Source organism: Capsicum annuum, chromosome 11 (assembly GCF_002878395.1).
Source record: "Capsicum annuum cultivar UCD-10X-F1 chromosome 11, UCD10Xv1.1, whole genome shotgun sequence".
Taxonomy (NCBI): Eukaryota; Viridiplantae; Streptophyta; class Magnoliopsida; order Solanales; family Solanaceae; genus Capsicum; species Capsicum annuum.
Genome location: NC_061121.1, coordinates 98429950 through 98446964, shown reverse-complemented (window position 1 = coordinate 98446964; position 17015 = coordinate 98429950). Strand labels below are relative to the sequence as shown.

General features: G+C 34.8%; 1 pseudogene; it reads left to right on the top strand.

The window, feature by feature from the left end:
- The first annotated feature begins 416 nt into the window (after nucleotides 1-416).
- Nucleotides 417-16689, top strand: LOC124888878 (annotated as a pseudogene).
- Nucleotides 16690-17015: the final 326 nt, after the last annotated feature.

The following is a 17015-nucleotide window of genomic DNA, read 5'->3' as shown; positions in this document are numbered from 1 at the left end:
GGCATTAGCAACTTTAACATTGAACTAACTTTCTTAAAACTAATTTTTTGCCACAAAAATGGACGTAGTAACCTCCACGTTTGCTTAAAATAAAAAATGAAATTTCAATACTAATTCGGTAAGAGAGTAAGTCGCTAAAATTCAAATTTTTCATAAGCACTTATTCAGCAATTTCAACCTATTTCAACAAATTAAATATTTATACATTACATTCTATTTTTTCAACATTTGTTGTCTAACAACACGTGTGTGTGTGTATATATATGTATAAAGTGGTTATCTTTCTATTTCTTTTCTATATATGGAAAGTGAAAAAATCATCATATAATAATTCAGAAATTATAATAGAAAATAAATAAGGGATGTTTGTGATGATTTTTCAATATTTTCTACTAGGTAATCTAGTATCCTTATCCATGAAGATAATCAATTCAGTCTTTGTAGTCAGACTCTATTATAGTTTTCTGACCACATTCTCAAAGGGCCCTCTTATCTCTTCTTTCTCTGAGCTCTGGTTATGGATGAAGGAATCGAGGAGAAGGTATCAGCAACAACTGGTTTTATTACGGGACAACTCATGATGTTCATATCGATCTATTATGCACCTTTGTATGTAGCATTGGGTAGAACTTATACAATAACTGTCCTAGCTTTACCATGTCTTTTTTTTCATTTCTTCTAGAACAATCACAAACACTTTTTTGATTATGAAACTACTACTAAAAATTCACTGCGTAATCTCAGCATTCAATGTGTATTCCTAAATAATCTCATTTTTCAATTATTCAACCATTTCACTTTACCAAGCTCAATGTTAGCCAGATTAGTCAACATTTATCTCTTTCGATGCAACAACAAGATCTTATTTGTGACAAGTGGTTTTGTTGGTTGGTTAATTGATCACTTTTTATTCATGAAATGGCTTGGATTGGTATTAGTCTGGATACGCCAAAATTATTCTACTAGATCGAATAAGTACATTCGATCTAATAAGTACCTTGTGTTAGAATAGAGAAATTTTATGGCTCGGATCTTTAGTATTCTCTTATTTGTTATCCGTGTCTACTATTTAGGCAGAATACCCTCACCTATTCTTACTAAGTGTAACACCCCAATTTTTTGAACCGGAATGCTACACGGTGCTCATAACCCCGAAGGACCACAAGCTAACCCATGACTGATATCTGTACCTATATACTGCATAATAAATCATAAAATTAGGAAACATGAACATGAAAGTTCATAAGGTTCGAACTGAATAAACGTCTGATAACAAAATATCTGAAAAAGGTATAACAATACAAAAACAAGTCATAAATACTGAAAATAATGAGATATGAATATCAAATCTGACATCTAGTCTGAAAGCCTCTAACTAAACTGAATAAGGAGTTGAAGGAACATGTCTCCAACTAACTCCATCTAGCAACTGAATAGTAAATTTAGCAATAATCATATCATCATCGAATAAGAAGGACTCACTGCAAACTCTGAAACTGGAATGCTACTGTTGATCTGGATCTCGTGCCTCTGAACCTATGTGTAACCTAAGAGAAAGCACCATAGCGCAAAGATGTCAGTACGTCTGAATGTAATGAGTATAAGAGTGAGGTAGGCCAAATACAAAGATTATATGTATAAACAATACTGACTAATATGAATGTGAGAATGCATACATGCATACATAACTGTAACTGAACTCGTGGAGATACTGACTACTGAGTCTGACTACTGACAACATAAGTATACTGATACTGAGATACTGAATAGATTCACGACTATTTCTGACAGTTTGAATTATGAAGAACTGGTCTGGTTGACTGTGTCTAACATTCCTGAAGTTGAATACTGGTATCATGAATTCTGATAACTGATATGACTGATACATGAGTTTAGAAAACTAATATAACTGTAATGATCAGCCTAACCGATGTAACTGATACTGAGTGACTGTATCTGACAGTCTAAGTTCTGATGGAACTATCTGAGTTCTATTTTATATGGAGTAACGGAATTTGAGATAAGTCCTATCTAGCGGGTGATCTTTAAATCTGATGATTTTGATACTATTTAACTATAGTTGAAGTCCTGTCTAATGGGTGATCTTGAAGTCTATTTATAATGATAAGGATTGATTGTCTCTAATAGTACTGAATCTTTACTACTGAACTGAGTTGACTATATCTGACAGTCCTGAATCTGTAACTGAAACTATAGGATATATTCATCTAACCGACATGCCCAAAGATAAGCTGACTGGGTTCCAATCTCTACCCTGACTGGAAGAGTGTCATTAGCGCGCCACAAGTAAAGACATCTGCTTTGGAGTCAGTCCTAATCTAGCGGGTGACTCCTGGGATCAGTCTTATACATATAAATGTGCTAACGGGTGCCCCCTTAGTATGTCAGTCCTATCTAACGGGTGACATCTTATACCTACGCTGGCTGCGTAGTTCTGGAACTTAGGGATTACTTCTAAGGATATCAGTCCTAATCTAGCGAGTGAGTCCCCATCCCTAGGCTCACTCGGTGCTGAATCCTACTCATCTGAAAGACACTGAACTGAATAACTGGGAAGAACTAAACAACTTAACTGAACTAATTTGCTAAATTGATACTGATTAATTGAACTGAAAATAGTGGTATTATTTAGCGGAGCTAAAACTGATTTTACTGGATTCTGATGACGGATGGAATATAATGAGTTCTGAGGACTGAATAAGAGTACTGAAGTTACTGAGATTTACAGTGATTACTGAGGTTACTGAGCACTGAGATTACTGAGATTATTGAGTTTTCCTGAGTTACATGATTGACTGATTTCTATAGATCATGGCTTGACTGAGAGTATCGTGAAAATATGACATGGCTCTAGACACACAGTTATATTTTTTAGGTACAAGTACCCCCAGAAATCGATGGAAGGAAACTAACACACATGACTGACTTGATCATAAGAGCAGAGTCCATAATCCACAATATCATAAATAAGGAATTTCATACTAAGCATGATTCTCAACAATCTATTTCATGGAAGGAAATTTCATACAACATGTATATACTTGCATAGCTTTCAATATCATGCTCATTACATATTATAACCACAATCCATAATATCATAACTTGGAGAATTTCATGAAGTACATGGGTATTCTACATCTTGTACATGAGTGGGTTTTGCAAGTAAGCATAGCATAATTGCATAAAACTAGTTCATGAGTAATCCAACAGTGTTCACAAGACACATTATCAACATGGATGACATTGAATCATAGAGGCCTATCATGAATCCTTCACTTAGTCAGAATTTAGCTATAATTCATGATTTCTAGTCTCTTAGGTATTTTATCAAACACCTTACATGCACAACTTAGGCATATATGTAAATCATACAATTACTCATCATAAATAATCAAACTTACATGTTTTTAACTCGTATGATGTCATAGATTCATAATAACACATAAAGATTCTATCTTGGCATCATTCAACACATATACATGATCAACAAACCATTCATAACATGAAAACCACAATATATAGTTTTAGAAAAAAAAATGGGGTTCTTGAACTTCATGGACAAAAGGAGTCCATGAATGAACACACGCATACCTTAGAAAGGAAACCTTGATGATTTGCTGGAGAGTTCTTGGATTGGGAAACTTAATTATTGATTATCTTGGGAAAAGGCATGAATCTTGCTTTTGAGAGATGAGTTTGATAGAAACCCTAATATTGTGGTTGAGAGTGTAAGAGAGGGTTTTTGAGATGCTTAACTGAAGAAAAATGGGAAAAATTACGCCTCTTTAAGGTTATAAGTCATGGAAGGTGAAGTAAATGACCAAAATACCCTTGCAAAAATGCCCTTGAATTGCTGGAAAAATATACTTGACGCCATCCGTGACAGGCCGTCAGGTCTGTGATAGGCCATCACGAATGGTCGTCACAAAAGGGGTCCAAATTCTTGATTTTCTGCCAGGGCTGACGACGTCGTCAGAATGTGACGATGTCGTCAAAAAGGTCATCGAAAACGTGATAGCCCATCAGAAATGTCACCGTTTTCCAACTTGACATGATGGAATAAAATGGGGATAACTCTTTGCTCCAATTTTGAATTTAGGAGAAATTGGTATCGTTGGAAAGCTAATTCAAAGAGCTTTCATTTGATATATAGTAAACCACCCAGTTCATCATATACAATGAGTTATGCTCAATTGAAGTTGACCCAAGTTTTGACGCTCACTAAAACTTGAACGATAGGAAAACTTTCAACTTGTACTTGAGTTAGGGGACCTCTATGATCTAAATTCATGCTCAAATAGATTTCCACACTATATAATTGATTAACACACTAAATTTATATAGGATTTGAGGCTTTTGAAACATCCACGCATAGAAATGACGGATTTTCATTCTAGTCCAAAATGTAGGGTATTACACTAAAAACTGAAAGAAGCCTTAAAAATAGAAGAAAGGAAGGAAAGCAAAGAAGAAAGAGATATAGAAACTACTATTGAAATGAAGGGGACTAAACAGGAACAAGAGGGATCCAATAAAGAAGATGTTTTTCCTTCTCCTTCCTTTTTTTCAGAAGAAGGGTCAAATTCGAACAAAATTGATGAAACAGAAGAAATTCTAGTAAATGGAAAGGACAAAATAAAAGATAAATTCCACTCTCACCTTACAGAGACAGGCTATAAAAATATTACTACTGGTAATTGTGAAATTTATGATAAAAAAGATTCTTCAACAAAAACAACAAACCCAGTATATTCCCACAAAGTGGGGTCTGGGGAGGGTAGAGTGTACGCAATCTATACCACTACCTCCAAAGAGGTAGAGAGGTTATTTCCAAATAAAAAAGATTCTTATCTAAATAATAATAATAATAATAATAATAATAATAATAATAACAACAACAACAACATGAGGAATTCAGAAAATTTTAAATTGCAAGTGCTTGATAACAAAAATGAAAGTGAATACCTCTTCTAGTTTTAAAAACCTCTTGTGAGTATTCTTTTCGATCATAATCGGTGGAATCAATCATTTATCTATATAAAGAATAATTGGTTTGAACAAGCCGTAAGAACTGAAATGCCACAATATATTTTGACCAATGAAAAAGTGATGGAAAACAAAGAATATCTTTTACATACCCGCCAAGTTTATCAACTTTTTGGAAAATGATAAAAAAAGATACTTCTATCGTCACTCCGAAAAATGATCCCTAATGAACTAGACAATTAGTGGGTTTCTAGGGGGTTTGGGCTATAGGTGACAAAAGAGTTTTAAAATGAGGTGTAGGTGACACGTATTAATAATTGAGTGGAGGTAACAAATACTTTATTATGGATTAAGAAAGTTTGGTAAGTTTTAGAATAGCCCATAAGTTTTTAAATTTATACTTTGATCCAAATGTTTACCTAATAAAATGGAAAACGGAGGGGAAAAAAGCACATTTCTCTCTCTTCTCATCCACTGTTGTTATCTCTCTCTTAGCAATTTTTATTTTTCATTGTTGTTGCTGCTTAATTTATCATCTTCTGCTTCATTATCATCATCTTCTACTTTATTATCATCTTCTTGTTATTGTTGATCATTGTAATTGTTGTTGTTATTGTTACCACTACTGTTACTATTTGACCAATTTATTAGGTTAAATCTTATTTCATACATCACTTTCCACTTTGACATTACTTCATAGGAGACTTTGGTAAGTCAAATTATGATTTTTAGTTGAATTTTTTATCTGGGTAACTGCTTTTGTGATGTTTTTTCAACAATGGGTAGAACCCGATCATGAATCCAACATAAGAGCCATCTGTTTAAATAGATAAATCATCTGTTGCAATAGATGAGACGTCTATTTCAACGAAAAACTGATATGTTGGATTCATGTTTATGGTTTTATATGTCGTAACATGAATCGAATAGATGGGTCATCTGTTGCAACAGATAATTTATTTGTTTAAACAGATTAGTTATCTGGTGCAACATGGTAAATATCTATTGCAACATATAAAAAACCTATTGCTACAGAACCTGAACTCGATTCCAACAGACATATTGTCTATTGCAACAGGGTAAGTATCTATTGTAACAGATTATTTTGTTAAAACAAAACCCAAAGTAGATTCCAATAGACGGTAAATATATGTTGCAACATATTAGTAACCTGTTGCGATAGAATCTAACCTTGATTCCAACTGATCATCGTCTGTTGTAACAGGTAAGTCATCTGTTGCAACAGGTTAATTATTTGTTGCAACATATCACTCATCTACTGGAATCAGCTTCAAAGGTGCCTCGATACTGTAACATCAATCCCAACAGATATATAGTCGGTTACAACATATGATTCACCTGTTACAACAGATAACTCGTCTGTTAAAATCAGCTTCAGGAGTGTAACATGAATCCCAACAGGTAAGTAATCTATTGCGATTGATTACATATCTGTTGGGATTCATTTATGGCACTATGAAATCACTATTAACTTTTTTTAACAAATGACTTAATTTAGGTACCACTAATGGAGGGATCAATAACAATAGGGGTGGATTGTCATGGTCAATGGATCGAGAAGAGCAATCGATATATATATGGCATTGGAACAAGGGTAAAATACTAGAGATGATAGTTATGACAATCCAAAGTGATGTTTTGTATGATGATTTTGTAAAATTAATCATCAGTTATTATGGATTGAATTGTCAATCAGAAGAACTCATCATCAGCTACATGCACAACTCCTTTGAAAATTAGAGGGTACTGCCTTTCTAGATAACCGATCAGGTTCCGTTGCGTGCTTATCTTAGTGATTCATCCAGGCTGGTGTTAAGGGTGTACATGGTTGAAAAGACCATAGAAAATGAGAACAAGAACATAGAAGAAAAACAACAACTAGACATCTTTGATTATAGGTTGGATGATTTAGACATGAATATTCCAGATGATGATCAAACACCTACACCCATTGATACGACCAATATGATGTGCAGCTCTTCTCAATCGACACAGTCTAGAAATCTTCAAGACGACGGGACCCACAAAATTGAATTAGTTGTTTGTTGTGGACTTTTATATAATTAACTCGTTGTTGTGAACGTAATATTATCATTTATTATTTATAAAATTTCTTTTTAATTACTTATACATCAATAAAAAAAGAAAATATGAACTAAACAATACAGCAGACCACAAGTATTTTCAATAGATTACCCATCTATGGTAACAGATGGACATTAGCTAGAAGAACACAATAGTTTCATAAAACTAGAATGTTTTCCTCCAACAAATGATAAATCTGTCGCAATAGATGGATAATTTGTTGATAGAAACCCTATTGATGACCAATCTGTTCCAACACATAGTCCATCTATTGAAAGAACTCAAAAGCCAAAATTCTTATAGCTACTGGATTCAAAGTTTCTCCTTACCTTCAACCGTCGATATGTTAACATATAAAATATTTAGAAGAAGAAATAGACAGAATGACAATTAAATAAGAATTAAAAATCCAAAATTGACTAAAAATAAATTTTTCATTAAACAAAAAATAAGATACATTAGGTATAGATCTGATAGAGAAAAATTAAAAGACGTACGCTAAAAGAAAAAGCACATTCTAATTATTATTATTATCATCATCATCCTCATTATCATTAATGACAGCCGGTCAATTAACTCACAGCAATAGGGCCCTCATCAGCCTATTCATCTCTCTGAATATCATCGCTCTCACGGTGACCAACTCTCTCTGCAGGTCATTAACCTGCCTTTGAAGTTCTCGCACTGTGTTGCACAGAATAGCAGTGTCTCAAATAGGACCAGCCATATCTAGAATACGCATGAATTGACAAATGTAAAGAAAAAAGTCCAAATATAATACAACATATACTACAAACTGGTAGATTTACACTGGAAAAAAACTTACCTCAATGATAAAGGAATATGCTCTTTGAAGAGAAGTTGAAGATGTCGCACGAAAAGAAAAAATGCAAGAAATAAATAAAGTTTAGGAAAATGAATATTAAGGAAGAACCTATTTATAGAGGATTGAATCTGGATGTGTAAGGACAAAATGCACGTCTGTTAAGGTTCATTGTATTAATTACATTCAAACTGGTGGAATTTTATTTTCTGTGAAAAGTTGTGACTTTTTTATTTACATTAATACTTCTCACCTTTTCAAAATGGTTTTGAGAAGACTTGATAACAGCCGTTATTATTGAGCTGTTGCATCAGATCATCCATCCGTTGTAATAGATTTACCATTTGTTACAACATATAAATTATCTGTTGCGACAGATGGACCATATGTTGGGATGTTTTGATTTCTTCTAACAGCTGATTCATCATTTGGAACAGATGGAGAATTCGATTTATTAGCTGTTTTGAATGTGTTAGATAAAAATTCATGACTCCTCTCCTTTTTTTAATAGTCATCACATGCGTCCAGATGAATAAACAATGCCTGATCTGTCATAATAGATTTACAATCTGTTGCAACATATGGATTATCTGTTATGACAAATGGACCATATGTTGGAGGAGATGTTTTGATTTCTTCCAACAGCTAATCTATCAGTTACAAAAGATGGAGATTTTGATTCGTCAGTTGTTTTAAATGTGTTAAGATAAAAAAGGCATGACTCTTCACACCTCGTTTTTAATAGACATAACATCCGTGCAAATAAATAAACAACACTGTAGTGTCTTTGATGGGGTAGGAAGAATAAGGTCCGTGCAATGTATCCACTTTTATGTATGGGAGTTATGTATTATTGATCAGTCTACCGCGACAGACACACATAAAGTGCAAAAATTTTGTGAATGTAGTTTTTTACCGATTAGACACTAATCCTTCAAACAAGATCCTACATTGTACAGTTTAGTTTGATAGGTACGAACTGATAAGGCCGAAGGGTTCCAAGACGGTGGTATCGATACCCTATTACAATTTAATGATGGTCTATGCTCAAGTTTTTGTGTCAAGGTTGGGGAAGGGTTCAAGTTTTTGGCGGTAGTGTAAATATCCAATAGTGATTGGACCGATTTTAATGGCACAACGGACTTCTTGAAAGGCCTCTGAAGCCTCGCACTGCAGCAATCAATGATGGAACCAATAGAAATTCTCATATTCCAAATTTATATGGATGGATTGCTGGAGGAGACTTTTATACAGCAGAAGGTGCTTAGGAGAATACCTGTGCGGGAAGAGGGGTGGAGAAGGCCATATATCATCTCAGACCTTGTTTAAGAAGTAAACACAGGAGAGCAAGTGTAATACCCCATATTTCTACCTAGCTTAAAAATCATCCCAGAAATGTTAAAGACTTGTTTTAAAGATGAATCCATATTTATACATGTGGAATTTTCAAGATTTTGACTTATTGTGTGGGAAATTGAATAAGCTTTCCATCGGTACCAAATTCGGCCAAATCAAATACCCGGGATTTTAGTAAGACAGTATGCAACCTGAGCCATCAACGTGTCATGGAGCAGGACAAAATGGCAATCGTCAAAATCTAGTGAACCTCCGTGATTATGGTGTATCGCGCTAAGGCTCAAATTCAGAATTGTCTTTTTTTCCAGTGTCTCAGTGCGACGCGGTGAACTTTTAGGTCCCATTCAGTATTGCAACGTGATTTCACCACGTCGTGTCATTATGAAATTTCCCAGTTGTCATTTTTCAGAGACACGGCGCGATAGCACCGCGTCGCGCCAGGGGTCCAAATTGGAAAATTTTCACAGAATTAAATACGCGTCCAAGGGTTAAAAGGGTTAATGTCTCACCCTTATATATACCCAATAATATGTGATTCAGCCATATTTCACCCAAAATATATTGTTTCTCTCAAGTTTATATCAAGAACAAGCTAGGGTTTTCAATTGGGGATTCAAATCCAAGACTCAAATTCAAAAATCCCTCTATCAATCTTCGAAGAATCAAGAACTAAGGTATGCACAGTGTTGATTCATGGACTCCTTTCGTCCATGAAGCTCAAGAACCCTATTTTAAACTATATGTCATGATGTTCTTATTTTGAATTGATTATGCTCATGTTGTTATTGTTGTACCATTGCCAAGATTGTATCTTTATCATGTTTTTCATGAAACTATGTTAGTATAGGGTTGAAATTCATGTAATTGAGTTAAATTGTGGAACCATGTGGTATTAAATTGATGATCATACCTATGACCTAAGTGTGCATGCAAGGTGTTTGATGATATGCCCCAATGAATAAATAATTATCAAGTACTTAGTTTCTATGTGTCAAGATTATGTCATGTCTCTTAGATTATGCTATACCTATTTGATTAAGATGATTCCCATGCTAAACCCATACATCGTGATTGCTTGATGAGATGTTCATGAGATTAGAAGCATGAACATAGGCCATGTTGATATGCAATTCCATTTCATGTACAAGGCTATGATAACCATGTGCTTCATGAAATCCCTAAATTGATATATTATGAATTGTTGATAATGGTCATGTGTTCAAGAAGTGTCAAGTCTTGTCAGTTTCATGCTATCGAGTCCTGGGGGTACTTATACCCGACAATTTAGTTGTGTGCCTAGAGCCATGTCATGTTTTCACGATACTCTCAGTCAGGCCATGATCCTTAGAATTCAGTCAGTCTCATGACTCAGGAAAACTTAGTAAATTCAGTATCAGTCTAGTCTTACTCAGTAATATCAGTGACCTCAGTGGTCTCAGTAACATCAGTACTCAATAATCTCGGTAACCTCAATATTCTCAGAAATCTCAATAACTTCAGTACTCTCTGTCAGTCCTTAAATCTCAGTAGCATTCTGTCAGTCAACGAAACTCAGAGAGCCAAATTTATTCCGCTAAATGATACTATTAGTATCAGTTCAATTCAATTAATTCAGTCCAGTTTAGTTCAGTAATCCATGATCAATGTCTATTCAGATGGGACTAGGAATTACCACCGAATGAACCCAAGGATGGGAACACACACTATCAGATGAGGGTATGATTCTTACAAGTCATCCTTGTATTCCAAAACTATGTAGCCAGCATTAGTTGAGACATCAACACTGTCAGATGAGGGTTTATGAGGTGGATAAGCACTGTCAGATGAGGGGCCCACTGTTCTATTTTTGGGACATTGTTAGATGAGGGTGACTCATAGCTATCCTTCCCAGTGGCGCGGTATTGACACCCTTCCAATTGAGGTTACAGATTAGACCCTAACTCAGCCATAATGGCATATTAAGGGCATGTCGGTTAGATAACTACTTCCTACAGTTTCAGTTATAGAATCAGGATTGTCAGATACAGTCATTCAGTCTCAGTAATAGAACTCAGATAGTTCTACAAAATTTAGGACTATCACATACAGTCAATTCAGATACAGTACAGAACTCAGCTAGTTCCATCAGTATCAGGAGTGTCAGATATAGTCACTTATGTTATCAGTACTCATACTCATCAATGATGTTATCACAAACTCAGTTAATAGTATATTAATTATACAAACTTCATGTTATCAGTATTAAGTTTCAGGACTATCCGATACAGTCAACTAGACCAGTTCTTCATAATCAAAACTATCAGAAACAGTCTTCCCTCTATCAGTAAAATAACATCAGTCTCTCAATATTCAGTAGACTCAGTTATTCAGTATTCCAATATTAGTACTCAGATATTAGTAAATCCACGTTATCAGAATCTATGAGTCAGTGCTATCACGATTTCACTTACAGTTACGTATTCATGCATGTATTCTCACGTTTATGTTATTCAGTCATTTATTATTGTTCATGCATATGAACTCTTGCATTCAACCTACCTCACTTGCATACCAGTACATTCTAATGTACTAACGCATTTTTGCTATGGTGTTTTACTTTATACCACAGGTTTAGAAGCACGAGCTCCAGAACATCAGTAGCATCCCAGTTCAACAATCAGAGTCAGCAGTGAACCTCATCCTTCGAGTACATCATGATTACTTTATTATTTCAGTTTCAGTTTATTTTAGTAGTTGGAGTTAGTTGAGGACCTATCCCATCAACTCCTTTTTCAGTTCAGTTTAGAGACATTCAGACAGTTTATTTCAGTTTTGGGTATTGTTATACCCCATTACAGACATTGTTTTATATTCAATAATAGTTCAGTTTTGAACCTTATGGACTTACAGCTTATATTCCGCATAATTACAGTATATTATTCAGTGCTTAGTTACAGATATTAGTCATGGGTTAGCTTGTGATCCTTCGAGATCATGAGCACCGTGTAGCATTCTGGGTACCAAATTCGAGGCGGTACAGCAAGGAAATTCTAGCGAATCTGGCCAATGAAATTGACATGAGAAACAAAAAAACTGGATGAGCTTCAAATATGGAATTGTATCCAAATATAAAAATCCATCAGTCATTGAAGTAAAAGAAGAATGGTCAAGAGGACTATAGCTGGTCATTTGCTAGAGACTACAACTAGCGAGCGTGGCCTTAATGAAGACCCACAAAATACAGGACCAGAACTATAAGGAAGAAGTTTTTTGAGCATAGGAAATTGATACGGTTGTCGGTCAAAATTGGAACCTGAACTAACTACTCCTAAGTTAAAAATATGGGATCAGGCCAAGGTGGCAATTTCTCAAGTTAAACTTTTATGTCATGCCTTCTATTTGTGACTATGATCAGGTCGATGGCAGTAGAAACAAAAAGGTCTGAAGTTGGGCAGAAATCCCATGCCTTATTGTTTCCACTGCCTTTGACCTGAACAGAGCCATAAACAGGAGGCATGGGATGCAAGTTTAACTTAAGAAACTGCCACCTTAGCTTAATCCCATATTTTTAATTCAGGAGTAGTTGGTTCAGGTTTCAATTCTAACTGACAATCTTACAACCTTCCGTGCTCGCGAAACTGCTTCCTTAGAGTTCTGGTCCTATATTTTGTGGGTCTTCATTGAGGCCACTCTCGCTAATTGTAGTCTCTAGCAAAGTGACCAGCTACTGTCCTTTTGACCACTCTTCTTTTACTTCAACAACTGATGGATTTTCATTTTTGGATACGCTTTCACATTCGCAGCTCATCTAGTTTTTTATTTTTCATGTCAATTTCATCAGCCAATTTTGCTACACTTTCGTTCCTACCCTGTGTTTTCTCTTAAACAAAGTTTAAGATGATATATTGCTTTCTCAACCTCCCTCTTCCCGCACAGCTATTCTCCCAAGCACCTACTACTGTACAATAGTCTCCTCCAGCAACCCATCCATATAAATTTGGACCAAGGGAATTTTATTTGTTCCATCGGTGTTTACTGCAGTACGAGGCTTCGAAGGCTTTTCAAGAAGGCTATTGAGCCATATAAACTGGTCCAATCACTATTGAATATTTACACTACCGCCGAAAACTTAAACCCTTCCCCAAACTTAACACAACAACATGAGCATAAATGGTCATTAAATTATAACAGGGTATCGACACCACCTACTTAGTCCCTTAGCCTTACCAGTTCGAACCTAACAATCTTAACTGTAAAATGTCATATCTTGTTTGAATAATTTACGCCTAATAGGTAAAGAATAAATATTCATAAAATCATTACACTGGATGTGTGTTTTCACGATAGGTTGATCAGTAATACATACCTCCCACATATGAAGTGGTTCAATTTGCAAGTAGCTTATTTCTCCGAACCCATCTTTACTCTAGCCTTTAATGCTAGTCGGGCAAAAATGGATCCATTTTCACTTCCTTTTATCTACAAACAAGAGAAATACATTTTATGTCAAACAAAAGAAGAAGAAAAAGAACATTACAAAAAGGCAACACAAAATTGAGATAATCAAAAGATGACAAATCTGTTGCAACAGATTTCCCATCTGCTCAACCGATGAGGCATCTGTTGCAACAGATGGATGACATGTTGCAACAGATGGGCCATCTATAGGAATAAATCAAACCAGCCTTGCTGCTAGTTTGATTTCTTCAAACAGTTGCTCATTTGTACAAAAGGGTAACACAAAATTGAGTGAATCAACAGATGACCAATCTGGTGTAACAGATTACCCATCTGGTCAACCGATGAGGCATTTTGTAACAGATATAAAAATAATGGTTCATTCATTCAAGACATAAAAGTCACCTTTTCTTCAATTTTCTCAATAAATAGGAAATTGGTAATGGGTAAATCTTCAATAGCAATAAATATAAATATCTAATTTATATGACATACAAAGAAAAAGACGAGATGAAAAAAACAATAATGAACCATACCTACAATGTGAAAAAAGCAAAGGGATCAGAACATCCAGTTCAGTCAAGAAAAGATATTGATTGGTTGAGATCTGAAAGGATCCTCATCCGAAAGAAGCGAGAAAAATGAGGCAAAAATAAAAGAAAGAGAATTGAGAATAAAGAAGAAAGAGTGATAGATGAGTTGAGTTAAGTCTTGAGTCTTACTTATGTTATGGCTGAACGAGAGAATATTCTTCTAGATATACGTTTTAAATATTTATTAATGACTTTTGACTTTTGAGGGGCACGAGGAGACGGTGACATTGAATAGACAAGATAAGACTACTCACTCAGGAGATTTTTGAGTCATCCAAGTAATATTTTTTACCACCTTAGTATTTTAATTTTTTTATCTCAGACAAGAAATACCTAAATTGCTTTTATAAAAAGGGTCTTAAAATATCTAAGTGCAACGGATAACAATTTCTGTTTGAAAATTTTCAAAGCTCGGTCATCCATCGCAATAGATGTGTAATATGTTGTAACAGATGACTTAATCTGTTTGATTAAATCCAACAGAAAAGATATATGTTGCAACAAGTTGAATATTTGTTATTATACAATTCAATTGATTTCATGTGTTAAACAAATACCTTAAGGGGTCATTTGGTAAAGTGTATTGTAAAATATAATGCATGCATTAGTTAATATGTGTTGTTAGTATCTTATTTAGTCAGACTTTTTGTCTATGTATAACTAATGCAAGCATTAGTTATACACTCTATTGTGTATTGAAGTGTGTATTAGTAATACACTCTATTTCCTATATATTAGTAATACAAAGACTTTAAACACATGTATTAACTTATTAAATGACCTTAATATCCCTCAATTTTCCTATCAAAATATTTCACCATTACTTTTCCCACTATTTTAATTTGCACTAGTGAATCTTTTCAAAACATTTCATAATTTCTTTTCCCACTATTTGAATTTGCAACAATGAATGGTTGATTTAAATAACTATAACATATTTATGCTTTGCTTCGAGTCTAAAAAGATTTTAAAAAATATTGAGACTATTTCTTAATTTTACGTCTTGTATTTTATTTTTGTTTCGACTATGTTAATCCGTCGGCGTAACATTTTTGCGTAAAGACGAAGGTCTTGCAATTAATTCTAAACCTCTATATAATAGTTCAACAATATTAATTATGTTTGAAATAACAAAAGAACTTTGTTGCAAAAAAGTGTACAAAATCAAAGAAGGGTATTTTTATAAACAAAAATTTCTTTTATAGAAATTATGTAAGATATATTATTTTTATATATGAAACCAAGCCATTGTGAATGCAAAGAGTGTAAGGACAGCCAAGATAAACTCTTTGAAAAAGTAGAGGCTATCTCTAAAACTGTCGAGGAATTCAAATCCAAGAGGGGTGTCATACCATCCAAGAAGGTAAGGGAGCAATATACTCCTACAGTGTTGGTTAGGAGAAAGAAAAAAGCAATAACCGACTTACTCTCCTATCGGAAATCAAAAATAATTGCAGCTCCTCCCTCTCAAAAAGTTGTTGAAGTTCAAGGGCCATTCAAGAAGGTGGACATATACGCAGAACTTGGCTCCAAAGAGAAGAAGGATCTGTGACAGGCAAAGAATGCCAAGCCAGGCACATCAGATTACCCTAGGGCTCTCTTTTCTCTCCAAGACTTCCAGACTATGACAGATATACGTATGTGGTACGAGGACAAGGTAAGTTTACTTTTCCTAACCTAGCCTTCTAATCTAATCTACCCCATGATGAAGAAGCTACACAACAGGTATGAAATCTGTTGCAACAACTGGTTTTTTGGTGCAAATGGTAGTGGTTCTGTTGTAACTTACTAGCCATCTATTGCATAAGTTATGTAGGATTATTGATTTAGAGAATCCTATGCAACAGATAAATTACTAACCTATTTAAAAATTATCTTCTTATATCACAGCATGTTGACAAAATTCTCTGCCTCATGAGGAAAAGGCAATTAATGTGCCCGAAAGCTTATGATGCTGCCGATAGGATAATGGACCTCAACTTCTGCAAGAAGCTTAAGGATAAGTATGATCAACTCAATTCTGAAGCATGTGGCACGGGACTTGATTTCTTAGTTTCTACGTTGGACTTGGAGAAAGAAGAAATGATAAAATATGTTAGAGGGGACAGGCGAAATCCACACAGTAAGAGTTGGACCGAGGCAAAGAGGATTCCTGCAGTTATTAGCATGAACGGCATGCATTATCGGGATGTCGAAATACTACTCGAGGAGGGAAAGATCAAAGTTTATGACTACAACAAACCTGTCATCGACGATGTCGATCTTTTTCTCCTCGTTCAGCCATTGATGGAGCTATTACCTATCTTATTGAGGGAGAGTAAACTGATGAATCATTTGCCAAAGAAAGTGTTTATGAAGAAATCATAGGACTTTGAAGGTCCAAACAAGGGCATGACCCTTCCAAAAAAAGATACCGATTACGCGAGCGGCTCGCACACTCTTGCACACATCGAATGTTTGCTGACTGACAAAGAAATGGCCGAGCCAACGACCTTTCTCGACAACGCTATGGAAAGCCTGCAAAAGGTCTGAGCTTATGGGGTACTAACTGAATGCTTGGAGTCTGTGTATATAGAAGGTCCTATGAAATAACAATTTTTTATTTTGAGTCACACTTCACTTTACTTTAAATTACATGTACATGTAGTGGAAATAATTTTTTTCTGATGAATGAAAGTTGACTTTTTTATAAT